At 45.1% G+C, this 17,619-nt stretch overlaps 1 pseudogene; it reads left to right on the top strand.

The window, feature by feature from the left end:
- Positions 1–16,525, top strand: part of LOC126540216 (uncharacterized) — a 205,427-nt pseudogene extending 188,902 nt beyond the window's left edge.
- The last annotated feature ends 1,094 nt before the right edge of the window (positions 16,526–17,619 follow it).

A 17,619-nucleotide genomic window follows, 5' to 3' on the forward strand; every position in this document is an offset into this window, starting at 1 on the left:
GCTGTGGTGCGTTTAGCAGCCATTCTTAGATCATGAACAGCAGGTTGCCATTATCCCTTAAGAGAAAAGTGTGTAACAGCTGTGTCTTACCAGTACTCACCTACCGGTCAGAAACCAGGAGGCTTACGAAAAGGGTTCTACTTAAATTGAGGACGACGCAACGAGCTCTGGAAAGAAGAATGATGGGTGTAACTTAAAAGGGGGGGATAAGAAGAAAGCATATTCAGTGAGGGAACAAACGCAAGTTAATCACATCTAAGTTCAAATCAAGAAAATGAAATGGGCATGAGCAGGGCATGTAATGAGGGGGGAAGATAACCGATGGTCATTAAGGGTTACGGACTGGATTCCAACTGAAAGGAAGCGTACAAGGGGGCGGCAAAAATTAGGTGGGCGGATGAGATTAAGAAGTTTGCAGGGACAAGAAGTATGGGAGAGGCCTTTGCCCTGCAGTGGGCGTAGCCAGGTTGATGATGATGATGATGATGATAATAATGATGATAATGATGATGATGAATCCAGATATCGAACGTTTTCTCACGCAGGCGCTGTAGCTGTACTACGAATGGCGAATGCATGTACACGGGCTTTCGCGTGTAAAAAATTTAGTTGGAAGTGACTCTCTGTACGTCCTAGTTCTTTCCGCTGTCCGTGTTCTATTTTCGCTTTACCTGTCTTAAGATGATAAAATAATTTACGCTTATGTGATAACAAAGGTCACTCAGAACAACAGTCGTACACCTGATCTTGAAATAGTACAAGAATTTCACAAAAACAGTATAGAGTTAAACATTTGTAGACCGACGAATAGGTCACAGCGATTAATTACTTCCCAAAATACTACAGAAATAAATTAGTGAACGCAGGTTATTTCTACAGATTCGCTTGCAGTGAGCAAAAACAACAGGAAAATGGGGGAGGAAAGTTTTACTAAGGCTTATTCTGTTACAGGGCAACGCGCCTGGAGCCATGACTTCGGATGCACTGACTGCCTTGAATACCTTAGTCGACCAGCCTTCTTAATATACCTTGCTACACCTCAATTTCTTGCTGCTGGTTCTTTAACGCTTGCACCCCCCCCCCCCCCTCTCCGTTTAGCATTTTCTTACTTGTTTTAAGCGGCTGCTTCAGTAATGTCGTCTACGCCGTATGTCTTACGCAGGAAATCTTCACTCGTCTTCGTATACAGAGTCTTTGGTCGCGCGACATACTTCTCAGCTCCGTACTACACCAACTTCTTTATGGAGAAAAAGAACGACACACCAGTGGTGAGTAGCCATTCCGTTTAATTTTAGGCGCTATGGTACTGTGGATATTTATTTATTTATTTATTTATTTATTTATTTATTTATTTCACATACTGTCAGTCGTTCAAGGGATTATAACAGGAAGGACAAGTACAAATGGTAGTATTTGCGAACAAAGAATAAAAATACTTTATATAATCACGAGTGTGTATTGGCTTCGCTAAACAAAGGAATTTACTACTTCATTACAAATGCAATATATGTGTACAAATAGTATAACCAAGAAGAAGCTGAGAAAAGATGAAACCAAAGAAATAGAACGCCTGGAAACGCTTGTGATATAAAACACCCAATGAGCATGATAAACAGGATGCAGCCATGCATATAACGCATCATACAGAAAGAGCACTTATAGATTAAAGTGTTACGATATGAAGATTGGTAACAAACCAGAGTAAGTAAATCATAGCTATAAGGCGAGGAGATGTTTTTCCACTGAATTGGCAAATGTATCTAATGAGGAACGGTTACTAATGGATTCGCTCAGTTTATTCCCCTCTCTTACCGCTAAAGGAAAAAATGAATTCTTGAAGCAATCGGTATGAAAAGAATGCTGATTGAGTGTTTTTGTGTGTTTTTGTCGCGTTGGCCGTGTTTCTTTTCAGGAGATGTATCTAGAGGTATCAATATTAAGCTTGTTGTGCAGGAGCTGGTATATAAGTTTAGAACGGGCTAGCACTGCCAGGTTTTTTACTGTTAAGATTGCGGCTTTGTTAAGTAGTTTGGTGGACGAATCTCTCAGTTCATGTTTACTGTATATATACCGTAGAGGTTTCCTTTGTACACCTTCAAGTTTTTTAATTAGTTGTTTAGTGTATGGGAACGAGATAACATTTGAGTACTCAAAGACGGACCTGACGAAAGTTTTGTAAGCCAGAAGTTTTATATCGGCTGGGGCTAGCCGGAATTGTTTTCCAGGAAAGGAAAGGTGTTTTATTGCAGTCGCTGCAACGTTGTTTATATGGGAGTTCCATCTGAAGTGAAGTGTTAATGTTAATCCGAGGTACTTGTGTTCCTGAACTGGTATTAGTGACACGTGGTTAACGGTATAAAGCTCGAGTTACCTTTTTTAGTGATTGAAAGAACAGCTAGATTTCTTAGTATTGATGGTCATCTGCCAGTCGGCACATCAGTTAGACACAGCTTTCAAGTACTTGTTTAATGTTATGCGGACATCACGTGAGTTAATATTTCGATAAAGAATGCAGTCGTCTGCAAATAGCCTAATGCTTCCTGTGATTTTGCTTGTAGGACATTAATAAAAATTAGAAATAAAAGGGGAGCCAGAACGCTTCCTTGGGGGACTCCCGATGTTACCCGGGCTGTCTGGGAAATCTGTCCATTCACTTCCACAAATTGAGTACGGTTAGTAAGATAGTCGCAAGTCCAGTCAATTATGGGGCCTGTACCTAATGTAATCGCAAGTTTCTTTATGAGCTTTTTGTGTGGTACCCGATCAAATGCCTTTGAGAAATTGAGTAGGATGACGTCTGTTTGTCTGTGTTGGTCGATAATAAATGATATGTAGTGGGTTAGTTGCAGTAGTTGAGTGATTGTAGAAAGGCCTCTGCGAAAGCCATGTTGATATCGTGATACGATACTCTCCTTTCAAAAAATATGGTTATATGTTTTAGTATGATGTGTTCAAAAAGTTTCCACGCGGTACTCGTAAGCGAAATTAGCCGAAAGTTGGACGGGTAGTCTTTGCAGCCTGATTTATGTATTGGGACAACTTTTGCAGGTTTCCATTCCTTTGGAAGAACCGATAATGATTTGTTAAATGTTATGCAACGGTACTTCGACGTCCATTCTGCGTATAGTTTCAAGAAAGCGTTTGGTATTTTGTCCGGGCCTGGCACTTTTTCCGTGACCAGGTTTAGGAGAAGGTTCAATGCAGAAAGCTTAGGCTGCGCTTAACGGTGATGTCGATTTGAGGTACTTTCCCATGGTCAGTTGTGAAGATAGAACACAAATAGTTATTTAGTGAACTAGCGCTTTCTTTGTTAGTTTCGGGCGACACTAGGGGATCATTTGAAGCCTTAGGTTCAAGGTAGTTGCAGAATTTGCTCGGTGTATTTCTTGAGAATCCTTGAAGTGTATTTGAGTAAAAGTCTGACTTCGCGGTCTTTATTTTAGATTTCATGCCTTGGATAGCTGAAGTAAGGTTACTTCGAGATGAAGGATTAGATCCTATTTTCATTGATTTTCTGAGACGCTTGACTTTACGTTTGGCATGAATGATGTCACGTGAAATCCAGGGATTGTGCTTCCTTGGAAGCACAATTAAACATTATATTCTTGAAACTATGCCACAAAGTTTTCATGTTTGTGGTGCGACGTATTGAAAGTGCTTCAAAGGCAGTAAATTCGTAAGATAAGTAGTCAATAATGCTGGTATTGTCTGCTCTACTGAAGTCCGTGTAAGTGATGAGTGGTTGGGAGGAAAATGCAGTATTATGAGCAGGTACAAATATAGAGTAATATTATAATCAGATATGTCATTGATGAATTCAAGATACGTTTGGTCTAAAGGAAAATGATGGCTAAAAAAATTGCTAATCAAGTGTGTTGGAAGTAGTTCCCGGAACACGTGTGGGCTCTCTTACGACTTGGCTGCGATTCAATGAAAGCATAAGATGGAAAAGCATATCAGCACTTCGTGAGTGGTGTTCAAATGCTTGCCAGTTCACATCAGGCAGGTTAAAATCCCCTAGAAGTGTTAGTCTGGCCCCCAAAACGTTATTTGGCGCATACAAGCACAGTCTTTCCATCACTTAAACCTCCAATGAGAGACTACGATAAGTACAGCCGACGACAATATTGTTTGTAGAAAATGTTAGCTTACAAAACATTCCTTCCTCTCCTGTGACATCAGGTAACACGATATAAGAGATTTCCTTTTCAATCAATAAGGCGACGCTACCGCCACATGTTAAGCGGTCTTTCCATACGATTACGTAGTTTGGCGGTGTGGTTTCAGCCTCCCTGATATCGATTGTTAGTCATGTCTCAGGTAAAGCAACAAAATCTGGTTCGATACCAAGAAGTAATGCTTCAAGCAAATCAGTTTTCTTATGTATGCTACACACGTTATTATTGCAGAAAGTTACTTTCGACGGAGTGCGGGGCGCCGAAGGCGTGCTGCTTGCCTTCGTGCTTCCTTTCTTTTTTCTTTTTTGCCTAAGGTAGCTGAATGTGGTTAGATTAGGGCCACGTCACTTGTTTCGTCATCCCATCGGTAGAGGTCATCATTGATACGCTGTTTTTCGTGGACCAGCGATGCCTTGTCCCCAGATTCTTTTTCAATTTTCGCGTAGTTCCTTAGTCTTTTCCTGATGTTTCTTACACGCCATAAAAAATCTTCGCTAACTGAAAAACTGCTACTCTTTAGCTTATAACAGTTGCTTCGGATTTGCGATGTGTCAGGGTAGTCCAAGAGTTTCAAGATAACCGGTCTGATTTTCTTAGCTGCTGGTCTGCCCAATCTGTGAATCCTTTCAATCGCTACATCTTCGACTTTGACGACACCTTTAAGAATGTTTTCGTGCACTTTGTGTTCGAGTGAGCTTTTGTTTTCCTTAGCTTCCTCGGCAAGACCGCAAACGGTTAGATTTGATCTTTTGGAACGATTTGCGAGATTGCCCACTTTTAGTTCAAGTGATATTAGTGCTTTGTGCGGGCTAGTAATTTGTTCCATGCATGTAGAAACCTTGGTTTCAAGATGACTTAGGCTGTCAAGCTTTCAGTCGATGATGGATATTAGGCGTTCTTCTTTAACAACGTAAATGTCGTCTGCAATTTATTTTAGCTGCTTGGAAAACTGGTAATAATCAGGTCATATCTTTCATTAACCGTGAGGGTGCAAGAAGAAACGGATGAACATGTGTTTTTCAGGTTCTCAGGCCTTGCAAACGCCAGCGCAAGATGATTGCAAGCGTCATGCGCGCCCTGCGCCCCTTCGCCCCGTCGTCTGCATCACATGCCATTGCTCCTACTGCTGCCGTCGGTGGCGCTGCTCGTCTTGGCGCTGCTTTATGGACAGACCTTTATGAATAGCATTTCTTTATATTCAGGAAGCTTTACGACAACGTAGTCTGGGAATTCCTACGGGATATTCTCAAGCCCGAGAGCATAGACAACGATATTGTGGAGCTGCTGAGGCACAAGTAGGGACAACCAAGTAAATATTGTACGGGAAGGCCGGAAACGCAATCAAGTTGTCAAAAATCACCGATCAGTGAAGCAAGAATGTCATTTGGCTCCATTGCTGCTTACGCTTTATGTTAAGGGCATAGAAAGACGTCTGGAAATAACTGAATTAGGGTTTGATCTATCTGACATCCGTAGTGGTCAAAATGTGCAGCATAAGTGCCACTAGTGGTCAACGAAAAGAATTTACAGAAACTTGCGAATCTAAGTGGCAACGCAACGGAAGAATTCCGCCTTACATTTACGCAGGAAAAAAAATTCGGAATTATGATATTTACTGTAGAGACAAGTAATGATCTGGCATAAATTCAACAGGAAGTCACACCCGCTGTCAAGCCGTATACCTTGGTGTACCCATAAGCGGAGGAAAAGCCTACTCAAGCGTCCACCAAGATAATATAATAATGAAACGGAAGCGGACAGCAGCAATAATGATACTTGGAGCCCATTGAGGCTTCAATAAATGCGAGGTGGTGCGAGGAATTTCGAAAAGTGTAGTGGCGCGAGCGCTGACATTCGCAAATGCAAGTCTGTGCCACTAATCAGAAATCTGGTCGGGGCTGGCGATTAACCATAAGGCTGTGGGCTGACTGGCGTTGTGGGCTTACGGCCAAAACACAAATGAGCCAATGCAAGGTGACATGGTTTTGCTTTTTTTTTTAACCAGAGAATCTTAGAGCAAGATAAGTTTTGCAGAGAGGCTACGGAATATGGGTGAAAAGAAGCGATCGGCTAATGTGAAGAAATAGTGCTACCTCAAAAGCGTTGACACGAAAGGTAAGAAGAGTACAGAGTAACTGAAAGTGTAAATACACAACCAGGAGCCAAAGAAAGGTCGCAGTTTCGCCAAAAAGGCGAAGCATCGAGCGATGTCAAATTATTATACGGCTGTATGAGGCAAGGATGGTAATTTTATCTGCCTTATATATTTGAAATATTGGCTTATCGCTAAATTAACAATTAGGCATGATGCCACACACGCATAGGCAAGCATGAACAGATGTCATTCGATGACCGCGCACATTCGCTGTCAAAACGTTGGCGTGAGGAAGCGCTGCAGCAGCAGCGAGCGAAGTGATGTCTTTCTCTTCAATGCGAACTAAGCGGCGCAAGCACAGCGCACACGAAGTTATCAGGCCTTAGCACACCTAGACTCTGTCCCCGTCGCAAATAGCTTTTAAGATGAGGCTCGCGCAGCCACCACCGGAATACAACGTCCCTCACCCTCCCTCCCCCCTCACCAGTGTGGGAAGGAGACGTGCTTCCTCTGTTCCTCCCCACCTTCCTGCTTTGCGTGCGCGATATTGAGCCGCCCTCCTCAGTTCCCTGTCGCACGCTTTCACTCGCACAAACAGCATACGGGGCTCGGCCACGATACTACCGCAGTTGGACTTTATGCAGAACATCGCGGCGACATCGACGGCGTAAATGCGTCTGTTGTGTCCATATAGACCTTTTTCATGGTGATCCCAGGGGAGCCGCCAAGTTTGATCACGTGATGACGCGGCCATTGCACGTCTCAGCTGTCTCTGTCGCCTCCGTGTTTACAATGGACGTACATGACGCCATTGCAGCTCAGCAAACCTCTGTTTCGGCGGATATTGTAGACGGTGACTGGGTGGAAGACACATAGCTTTGGCCGCAGCATCAGGGGAAATGTAAGCTCTTTCTGAGCTCGTTGCGCCTTGTCCAAACGGCGCGAGCAGCGCATACGGTCCTTGTACTAGAAGCGAGGATAGCAATGTATGTCAAGCTGGCCAAACACTCCGCTTGCGAAATAAATCAAGATTAGTGCTTTTCTTTTCGTTCTTTATTGGGTGAACACACTGAAGAAGCGGCTTGTCCTGTTCCTGACTCGGTAAAGTTCCTCGATGCTGTCACTGTCTGATTGTTCTGCCTAATCGTTGGCGGGTGTGCTCAGTCGTGATAGATTTTTTCTTGCTGCGCCCAAGGCTCGGAACGTAGATATTCTGTACTTTGTAATAGCTCGTACAAAAGTCGCATTATCGCTAGATCATGGCTCACTATGTCACGGATTATTCATCTCCGAATATTCAGGAGCATTCGGTACAATTGCCTTCACGCATACTTCTGCTCATTGATTCAAGAGCAAGCATTTTCACTTATTCCTTATTATGCGTAGGCGTTAGAGTGGGTGTAAGATTTCAGGTCTGTTGGGGTGGATGTGTAAGGATGACATGCAAGAAACTATGCCAAGAAGTAGCGCTACTCCTTTCACACCCGTGTAACAAGCGGTGCACAATCTTGCCGACTTTCCCGAGTCGAAGTCCTCTCTTCGGAGGTGGACAATATAAAGCTGGCGGATGAGTGAGTTTTATTATCGTCGCGAGGAAGGCCGCGAGTGCAAAGAGGCCGACAACATAAGCAGTCCACTCCTTATGTAGCAACTTGGCCCCACAGATTCGTTCAATTCCTTTGTAGCGACCGTCCGTCACTTCACCTTGCCTTGCATCGGGGTCATTGCGCCTTGCTAGGGAAATCTAGTTTATCTCGCCGTGCCTCGCCGTGGGGGTCATTGCTTCCTGCTCTTTCTTGGAATCGAGGCGGCTGACAAACTGGGCCATCACCACAGCCATTCGGCAAACCTGCTTGTGTATATATATGTATATATATATATATATATATATATATATATATATATATATATATATATATATATATATATATATATATATATATATATATATATATATATATATATATAAATGCCTCCTGGCCAGCCGTGCGGCTTTTTAGGGGTGCGTTGTTTGGGATCGGTTCGTACAAACCACGACTAGCGAAACACGAAAGAACTAAAAGGTGTATACACATGTATGGTTAGGATGCTGGACATATTCATTGTATGCGTGTCGTGCGTAGACCATTTCAACAAACTAGGTGGAAAGAGAGAAACTGCGCGCGTCAAGCCTTTCCTCCTCTCTGGCTTGTGCTGCCGGTGGGGCCCTGTTTGAAAGTGTTGCCATCGCGTACTCATGAACAATTTGGAGATGTTTTAAACTGTTCTTGAGGTAAGAAAGTCACTTATGACAGCTCATACCATATCGTTGAGGAACAACTGTGTAGCCCTCTATAGCGCAGGAGCAGCTACAGTGCACTTAAATTCCTCATGGCTGCGCAAACACGCGACGTGCATCACGAGCCACGGTGTTTGTACGTTTTGTGAACTGTTTTGACAGCGTCGGTTACCACTCGACGAAGAGCAGAGATGTGTGCAATATCTGACGTAAATTTGAAAATCTTCTCGCCATCTGATCGCTTGGCCTGCTCATGTATGGCCGACCCTACGCAACCTCAAATATATAAGCGTCAATCGTTATAGAATATTTCTGTCAGCTACCCGCATCGTTCTCACGCAGTTGAGGCCTAACATACGCCAAGTCTTCGTTAGGCTCCTAAAGGCCGATGGCGTGGCTCAACACAGGGATCAAAGCGGTTGGTAAAGCGGCGTGAAACATACTAGATTTGTGTTTCGGCATTGCCTTTTTGCCTTGCAATCCAGTATGATTCGAAGGGGAATCGCATACAAAAGGCGACGTCCATTTGTGAGGACGCAATTTACGTGAAACGGATGAGCACGCCGAACAACACCGAACAGAGAAATTGGTATTGATCCCCTTGCGCCTTGTGAAGTTCGAGTCACGCTTGTCTAAGTTAAGATATGGACCGATTTTACCGCAATCCCTTGCGCAACAACGTGACACGGGAAATAAAGCCCCGTATGGTAATGCCGCATGCTCAGCCCTTGCGATAGAACAGACAGACCTGTAAAGCAGCAGCTACCCCTCATTAGGACACTCGCGTAATGCGCAGCTGGCCGCTCGAGCGCACAAGTGGGAGTCACACAGTAGGTGATGCCCTTTTTACTAACCAAAACTCTTTTATTACTGGGGAAAAAAAACGTCCTCGTAGGAACGAGTTAGCCACGCTATCTATATACAACAGCTGGAATGCTTGTCAAAGTAAACAGCTTCTCTACAGAGGTGTACTTACACTGTTACGGTCGTCGTGTACGTTTCTTAGCTACTCATTGCTGCTAAACCGTAGCTTAGAATTACAGAAAGAATGTTGCAGCAGGGTAACATTCGCGAAAAGGACTAGGCTCAAACACGCGCGCTCGCATGGCGCTGGGCGCACTGATGCCCGCACTGTGTCTGTGTGTTTGTGCAGAGTGAGTACATCAAGCAAGAGGTCATCGTCCCGCTATCGCAGAAGCAAGGCAACAAGGCTGTCGCCCTCTCCATGTCGCTGCGGGTTCGCAAGTGCGCCAAGTACTCCCTGGACGGAGACCAGCCTCCCAAGTGCACTGAGTTGCCTCTAGACTTCCAGCACGTGGGTGACACTTGTTTGACGCGCGGGCATTTGTATTATGTCTGCAACAACGCAGGTGCCTGGTCTGTGATACACGCACGCACAGAAACGCACACACGACGAGGCATATCACCGCGTGTGGGCGCGGCAAGAAACTCGTTTGGACCTTGGCACGGCGTCGGCCCTATGGCGCTCCCTAGGCGTCGCCACATTAGCCTCTTGACCGCTGTATAATTATCCGCTACCCCCTTCAAAAGCACTACAGAAATGGCAACACTTACTTTTCTACTTACGTGCAAGCGCAGAGGGAAGCTAGATAGAATGCTAGAGAGGAGGGGGCAGTGGAGGCAGAGAATGGGTAGAACCGACGCAGTCGCTAAATGAGTGAATAACAGGCTTGCCACTCTGCGCTTGCAATTCCCGTTCACATGAAGGGGGGGGGGGACGGTATACGCAAAATGTGACGTGATAAGGCAAGGAAACGATATTACGAGTACTGTAGACACGACAGCGGTTGCCGGCAAACGGGCTACCTTTAAATTCAAGGTACGGTATGGTACGTTTCTGATATTTCTGAAAAATAAGCTCCATGCATATTCGTCAAGCGAACATCCACGCAGGGCGTGCCGAAGCAGAGCCGCATTACGGCAGCGGTCACACGTCAAATCAACACTTCTGTACCGGTCGCGGTAGCTTGGTCGCTGTGGCATTGCTTGAGGTCTTGTCTTTGATCCCGATCGCGGCAGCCGCATTTCGACGGGGGCGAAATAACAAAAAAAAAATTCACGTGCACTCAAATTTACGGACACGTTAAAAGGACACTAAAGGCAAATATTAAGTCAAGCTAAAGTGATAGATTAGTCCCCAAAACTCTCTAATGCGTTAATATCGCGAAGGGAGCCTTAATAATCCAGAAATAGGTGTGAATGCAGGACATGATTAGAGACTCCCCCCGAGATTTCCAAGTTCTTCCCGATGACGACAGCACTCCTTAATTGAATTCTGTCACTAGTACTCAACCACTCGTTGCACAAAATATCATTGTATTGTATTATACGAAGAAATAAAATTCTACATGTCTACATTCTATATTATTTTTAGAAAAAAGAACTCGTTGAAATTACTCTTAACAACGACGCGGGCGGTCGAAAGGTTTCGTTTTTGCCCTAGACGCTTCGCCGCCCGGGCGTTTCATTAGTTTCAGACCCTTGAGACGCAATTTTCTCGTAAACAAGGTCTGCTCTTGGCACCAAACAAGCGTTCCCAAATTTCTGTAATGGTATTTAAATAGTCTACATCGACTTGCTAATTGCCTTTAGTGTCCCTTTAAAGAACATCACTGTTTCAAAATCAATCCAGAGTCCACCACTGCCGCCTGCCTCATAATTTGATTCTGGCTTGGCATGTGCAGCCCCAAAATTCAAATAAAGTTTAATACTTATGCCGCGATGCCATTTTCCATGTGAGGCAATTAATATGTTCTGTCCTCTCGGAGATAATGAAATACAACGCCACAGCAAACACCTCCCTCTGTGTGTTCTTTGTACTACGCAGACAAAACAGCAGTGGTCCACGCAAGGTAACGTTTAACATCAACTCACCGCTCTCGTGTTGAACTAAACCTTGATGAAGTAAACAGTAGCCGTCAACCTCACCGCTAATTATCATCAATGAAAACAAACCACACAGAAATTATCGCTTACATCGATTCCCACAGTGCGTGGGATCCGCATAACTATTTTCAGGCCTGTCTTCGGTTTCTTTTAAATGAGGACCGGAAGTTGTAATATTTTTATTGCTCGTTCTTCTTGTGATTTGGCTTGCTCAGTAGCCAATTTGTGCAATAACAGCGGCGCACCGACGTTCTTGCCAATCATGAAAGCAGCGGATCTTGAACCCAGTTGTTACAAAATGTGGAACCAGAAAGGTTGGCCCGGCAAAGTATACAGCGCTGGAAACATGCAGTTCTTACGATTACCTTGGTTTTCTAGAACTTGCTATTTGACACCTCAACGGTAACGGATGCAAAGTTACTGTAGCTACAAAAGTGTAACTCTCGACCTAACGTGCTACTTCCAGTATTTCAGCTCAGTTGTGAATACGTATTTGTGTTCCTTTGTGTAGACAACTTCAGTGAGAACTCTCGTCATGTGGAACTTTGGGGTACAATACGAGGCACTTAGAAAAGAGAGGACGAGGATGCTGTTTGCACTCATGTATGCATTTCACCTCCCGCTTTGTTCTGTATTACTACTTGCTGCAGAACTACTTGGTTCGTATGCATTGTGTCACTGTAGTCGCGGCGCAATGTCAAGTAAGAACCGGAAAGGAAGCATCATCTCTTTGCCCTTTTCTGAGCTGTCTTTACTTCATAGCGACTTGTACTGTTCGACCGTTCACGTAATGCAGTGTCTATTCACCGACCAGGTCTGAACCTTCCGCTTCCCTAATTTTCATCGCCTTGCTTAACACGTGACAGAAGGCTGTCAGACGGTAGAACATTGACGCCCTTGTCTTTTCAGATCTGCGACATAAGCACAGCGAACTTCGAGTGCCATTTTTATTCGTTGATGACTAGGCGCTGGAAGGGGGGATTGGACGAAGACCTCACTGACATCCATTTTTTCGAAGTTGAAGAAACCGTTTCGAGGAAGGTGAGAGACCGAACCAATGCGCATCTGCGCCCCGCTGTCTCATTACGCGCCGCGGTGGATCTCTAAACAATAGCCTACTATTGGGATAATTGCCTTGAAGTAGGGCTCCTGTGAAATGTTTCATCGATATCTAAAAAAATAATAAAGTATGCGTTAAAGAACATTGACTCAAAGCGACCGCTCCCAGTTAAGCATACTGCCACACCTCCTCTGAAAGAGAGGCTGGAGTTCTCAAAAAATGCCGCGGAGCGTAATTAAGAGCAGCGACCACGTCTGTCGAAGGTCGGCTCTGCCAGCCACTTCCTCGAGTCGAGGTGGAGTGCTGCGCGGAGGCACGTTCTGTAATACGTGGGTAAGGCTGCCGGAGTCAAGACGATCATTGGGCAATCAGCCAGAAAAAAATCGAACAGAGGGGCACAATTTTTTAGTAACAATCGCACCACGAAGCCAACAGGCAATGAAGTCAAAGAAAGCATTGCGTAAATTGACACTTATAATGACGAATTAGTTGCAGTCAGACATACAGCAATAAATGGATTGGTGATGAATTCCACTCGTTCACTCCTGCGTCGAAAAAGAAACTTCGTGGGCCTATTGGTGCGCGTAGGTCAAGTAGATAAGTCACAATCACGGTGCCATCAGAGACGCGAAGGCGTAATTGGGTGCGCACAGAGTTCTACAAACATTGTATAATGATCTCGCACAATATTGAGCCCTCGCTGCTCTCCTTCGAGTTGATATATTAAGAATCTTATTCTCCAGCCTTAGCTTCTAATGTGAATGAGCTTTTTCTGCACTTTATGATCGTTCAAATAAGAACTGAGAAGCGTTCTAGTTGCATTTGGCGCTTGTGCGCATGAAAGTTGCGAAATTAAATGGTGTGTTAGACCTTTAGGTTGTTTCACGTTCGGCCTTAAAGGGCCTCTCACCAGGCCCCATAGCAAATTTTGGTTATACACTGGAAGTTCTTACGTGTCCTCTAGGGAGCGTTCTGCCGTAAAAAATTTTCAAACCGGCTCGTTATAGCCGAGATAGAAATAGTTCAGTGCCACGAACCCGTGATTTCAGGAGGCGAGCTCCACTGACGAGCGAGACACTCTCTCCACTCGCCCCCTCTAGCCTCCGCAAGCGAAATTCCTTCGCTGCGTTCTCCCTTACCGGATCTGAAGGATCGCGTGACGCATACGTCACGGGCCCCGCTTTCATTTTTTTGTTCTCGCTTTTTTGCGGCGCGGCGCACTTTTGCTGACGGCGTCGTGCGCGAGCTGCTATTGTCTCGTTTCGTGCAGCGCACGATTTAGCGCGCTGCGCACGGGGACCCCTGACTAGAGGTACAAAGTCAGTGCTACACGAATACTGAGGCAGACACAAGCCGATCACAGAGCATGATCCCACGCTGGAGCACGCTAGAAAATGACATAGTTTTGTTGTCTGCGCGCGCGACTGCATAACGTGGGAACAAGCAGACGAAGCGGATGTACATCTCTCTTACTGCGGTGTGAAGTAAAACAAAAACGTGTAGACATTCGATTTGTGTGTTTTATCATTTCTCTAATCTTTAATTTGTCTATTCAAGCAACATATCACTCAAATAACAGATTTTTTTAGAATTGTCGAAGTCACGTGTCACCACGAAGGATGTCACAGCACAAAAACGTGTACGTGTTTGACGTGCTAATGCGTGATGACGTACACGCACTAGCACGTGTACTTCATCCTCCAGCTTGGAGTGCGGCGGCCGCGAGGAGAAGGAAAAACGGCGTTCGGTGTGAAATTCCAGGTCTTTCCGCGGCGCGTAGCCATGTAATACTTTGCAGACACGATCGTTATCGCACATTGTATGCTCTGCGCTTCTCCGTTCAAAAGAGCCAGACCTGGTGAGGGGCCCTTTAAAAGAAATTCACTCTCTTATATATTCCAACATCAGTTATTGCCCAGTAGTTTCGAGTGCCTTCAACGATCACAAGCACTCACAAAAGTTATGGCATTGCAATACGTGACTGTGTGGCTGCTTCGTACTTTGAAAGGGAAATCGCATACTAGCGACACTGCTTGATTTTGTTCTCGCACCTTCTGTTCATTATTAAAATCACGAGTTCAGTCGTCTGAATTTTACGCTTCTCTTCCTGTATTCTGCTATAAAAAGCTGAAGCGAAGTACGTACACGTAGTATGACTTAAGAAAACGCTGAATATCTACGCAATTTCGGAACGCAAGTTTGGTACACAGACTTCCAGCCATAACCAGTATATACCAACAACATATTATTCTACGGTTTACTTGACTTCAGCCACAGTGTGCTCGGAAATTCAGCGGTTTCCCAGTTACCGTTTTTCCCACTTTCGCGGTTGATTGTGCTTTCGTCCGGCGAAGTGGAACACGCCAGACACATCAGACCTGAAGACATTTATTATAGCGAAATTTCGGTCCTCGAAGTCCAACCACGATCATAAATAAGCAAGGAACGTTTACTACGTAACTAGACAAGGCGTTTTGAAGAGCCAGTGAAAGTACATCCATTTAGGACGTGCGATGTCTATTGAATTCCATGACGATTTATTTTTCAGTAAATATGCAATTATAGGGGATAAGATACTGAACGGTACAATCTATAACTATCGATGGCCATTTTGTTTTGTTTTGTATCAGATTATATAGTTAAATTTTAATTTCAAGTAATTTTAGCTGTGCCAGAAGTCGTAGCCTCTGTAATTCATAGCTGTGTTATGTACTGTTCAACCTCTCACTCTGACAGACCTGCCATGGTGGCTCGGCGCTCGGCTACTGAGCTCGAGGCTACTGACTCCCGGCTGCGGCCGAAATGCGGAAGTGCTGGTGCGCTTATATTTGGGTCTACGGTAAAGAACCAGAGGTGGTGGGAATTCCGGAGTATTCTACTACCACGTCCCTCATAACGTGACGTGCACTTTCGCGACACTAAAGCCCGCCACAACTGACCACTGTGCCGCACATAGCGACATACCAGGCATTTTTAAGCCAGTCCGTGCATTGTGCACTTTCGAGTGCGTGTGGTTTAGCCGCAGAATTGTTTTAATAATTGGTTGCGTTTCGCTCTTTTTCCTGCCTTTCCACAGGCCCGTCTAATGGCTGACCAGCTGAAGAAGGCTGGAATTAAGACGATCGGCATCATTGTCGAGCATTACGAATATGACGCGGACAAAACTGTCATGACTTATTCACACGACAAGCAACGGAACGTTTCGTGCAAGGTGACCCCGTTTGGCATCACCAATCGCACGAAGGCGCAACTGGGCAAAGTCCTCTAGTTTCGTACTGCGGAAAGACGACGTCCACCTGGTTGGAGAGTGCGCCCTTCAACTGTGTGCTTCAGATTCAGCCTCAAGGAGGTTACAGTCCTGTGCTGCACGGTCAACTCTTCATTTTTTTTTATCTTCCCACCTAGGCTCAATAGCGCCTAGTTTTGCCACATGATTTTAGAGTGGCCGTTTTTGAACATTCTACTTGGACGTTCATCAGTATTTTTTTTTTCATCTAGGACTTTATTGAATGTGTTTATCCTTAGAACGTACGTTGTTCGCTTTGTCTGGACCACATCCAAGATGTCAGCAAAAATGAATGAAAGAGGTTATGACCTTGCTTGACCATATGTTAATACCGAAATATGCCAAAGCCAAAGTCGAAGTATGTTATTTAGGCATCGGAAAACGGTTGCCTAGGAGGCAGACATAAAGACATAATTAATGCCTGGTCATGCATTTTAATGTTGCAACTCAGTTTGTTTTGGTTAGTCACTAACAAACCAAAGCGGGTCGGTCGACTTCGCTTACACATTTTGCGACAACCACAACCATCTCCCCGTGCGTTGCACTCCACTGCGTAGCTCATGGCACGGAGCGGAATCGGTGCTGAAAACAAAATGCTGAAAACACCTTTTTGCGCCATTGAATTGCAATTCTTTCTTTGAGCTAATTATTTAAAGCACTGACACACACAAACGAAAGCCGATGCCATTTTCTTCTCCAGCCCTCGCCCGCTTTCGGTAGCTGCCAGCTGAAACCCACTGCAACTTTGGCTTAATAATACGTTTTTTTCCGCAGAGGTTTCATATTTGCAGATTGTTGTAGCCAGGAAGGAAGAGTGAGACGGACAAACGAGGAGTCACATACACACACGTTTAATGGTCTCTCAGACGTGTGCTATCTCAAGAAGAAGAAGAGCACGCGCTACCATATCAACGAACACACGCAGTCACGGGGAACTATGTCTCCCAGCTTTCACTAGATGGCAGCATATACATCTCCCCGACAGAGCAAGCGAAGTTCGCTGCAGCAGGCGGCTTCACGCACCTTCCACTTCTAGTATGCAGGTGGGAAGTGTGTTGGCAACACGAACGGGCGTCTGCTACACCGTCACTGATACAAACATTTTCTGCATTGGTTTTAGCAGGGGAATAGCGAACTAGCTGGGTCCTGTTCCTGCGTACAGCACCAGTGTCGGTGTTAACCCAGTAGGACCGAGGCTCATCGGCTGGGGCGTGAACTGTCGCTTTGCACTTGAGGTCTGTCAACCAGACGTCGTCTCCGTAGAATAGTTCCAGCAGGTCGCGGACTCCATGAAGTCTGTCGAAGTCTTTCTTTTGACGTTTCTGGCACTGTTCTTCGAACTTCCCAAGGCTCTCTTGATCCGGCAGTTGGGGTGTCAGCTTGGTGGAACTACGAAGAAGCTTGGTTCTTAGCCGACGACCCATCAGTAGTTCCGCAGGGCTATTCTTCAATGCAGTCGACCTGTAAGCTAGCAGCGTCAAGGGTCTTTCGTCTTTTTCATGGAAATCTTGATGATTTTTACCGCAGGCTCAGAAAGTCCATTGCTCTGAGGATAGTGAGAGCTAGAGGTAACGTGCTTGAAGGCGTAGTCCTGAGCGAAGTGTGAAAACTCAGTCGACGAAAACTGGGGGGCCGTTGTCAGAAATCACTTCCTCAGGAATCCCGTGGCGTGCAAAAAATGACTTGCAGTGGTTGACTACAGCTGTGGGCGTAAGTTTCTCGAGCCGAGCCACTTCAGCATATCTTGAACAATAATCTGTTGCTATCAACCACCACTGGCTCTTATAGTGAAACAAATCCATTGCGATGCGTTTC

This window comes from Dermacentor andersoni, chromosome 2, assembly GCF_023375885.2.
Source record: "Dermacentor andersoni chromosome 2, qqDerAnde1_hic_scaffold, whole genome shotgun sequence".
Lineage (NCBI taxonomy): Eukaryota > Metazoa > Arthropoda > Arachnida > Ixodida > Ixodidae > Dermacentor > Dermacentor andersoni.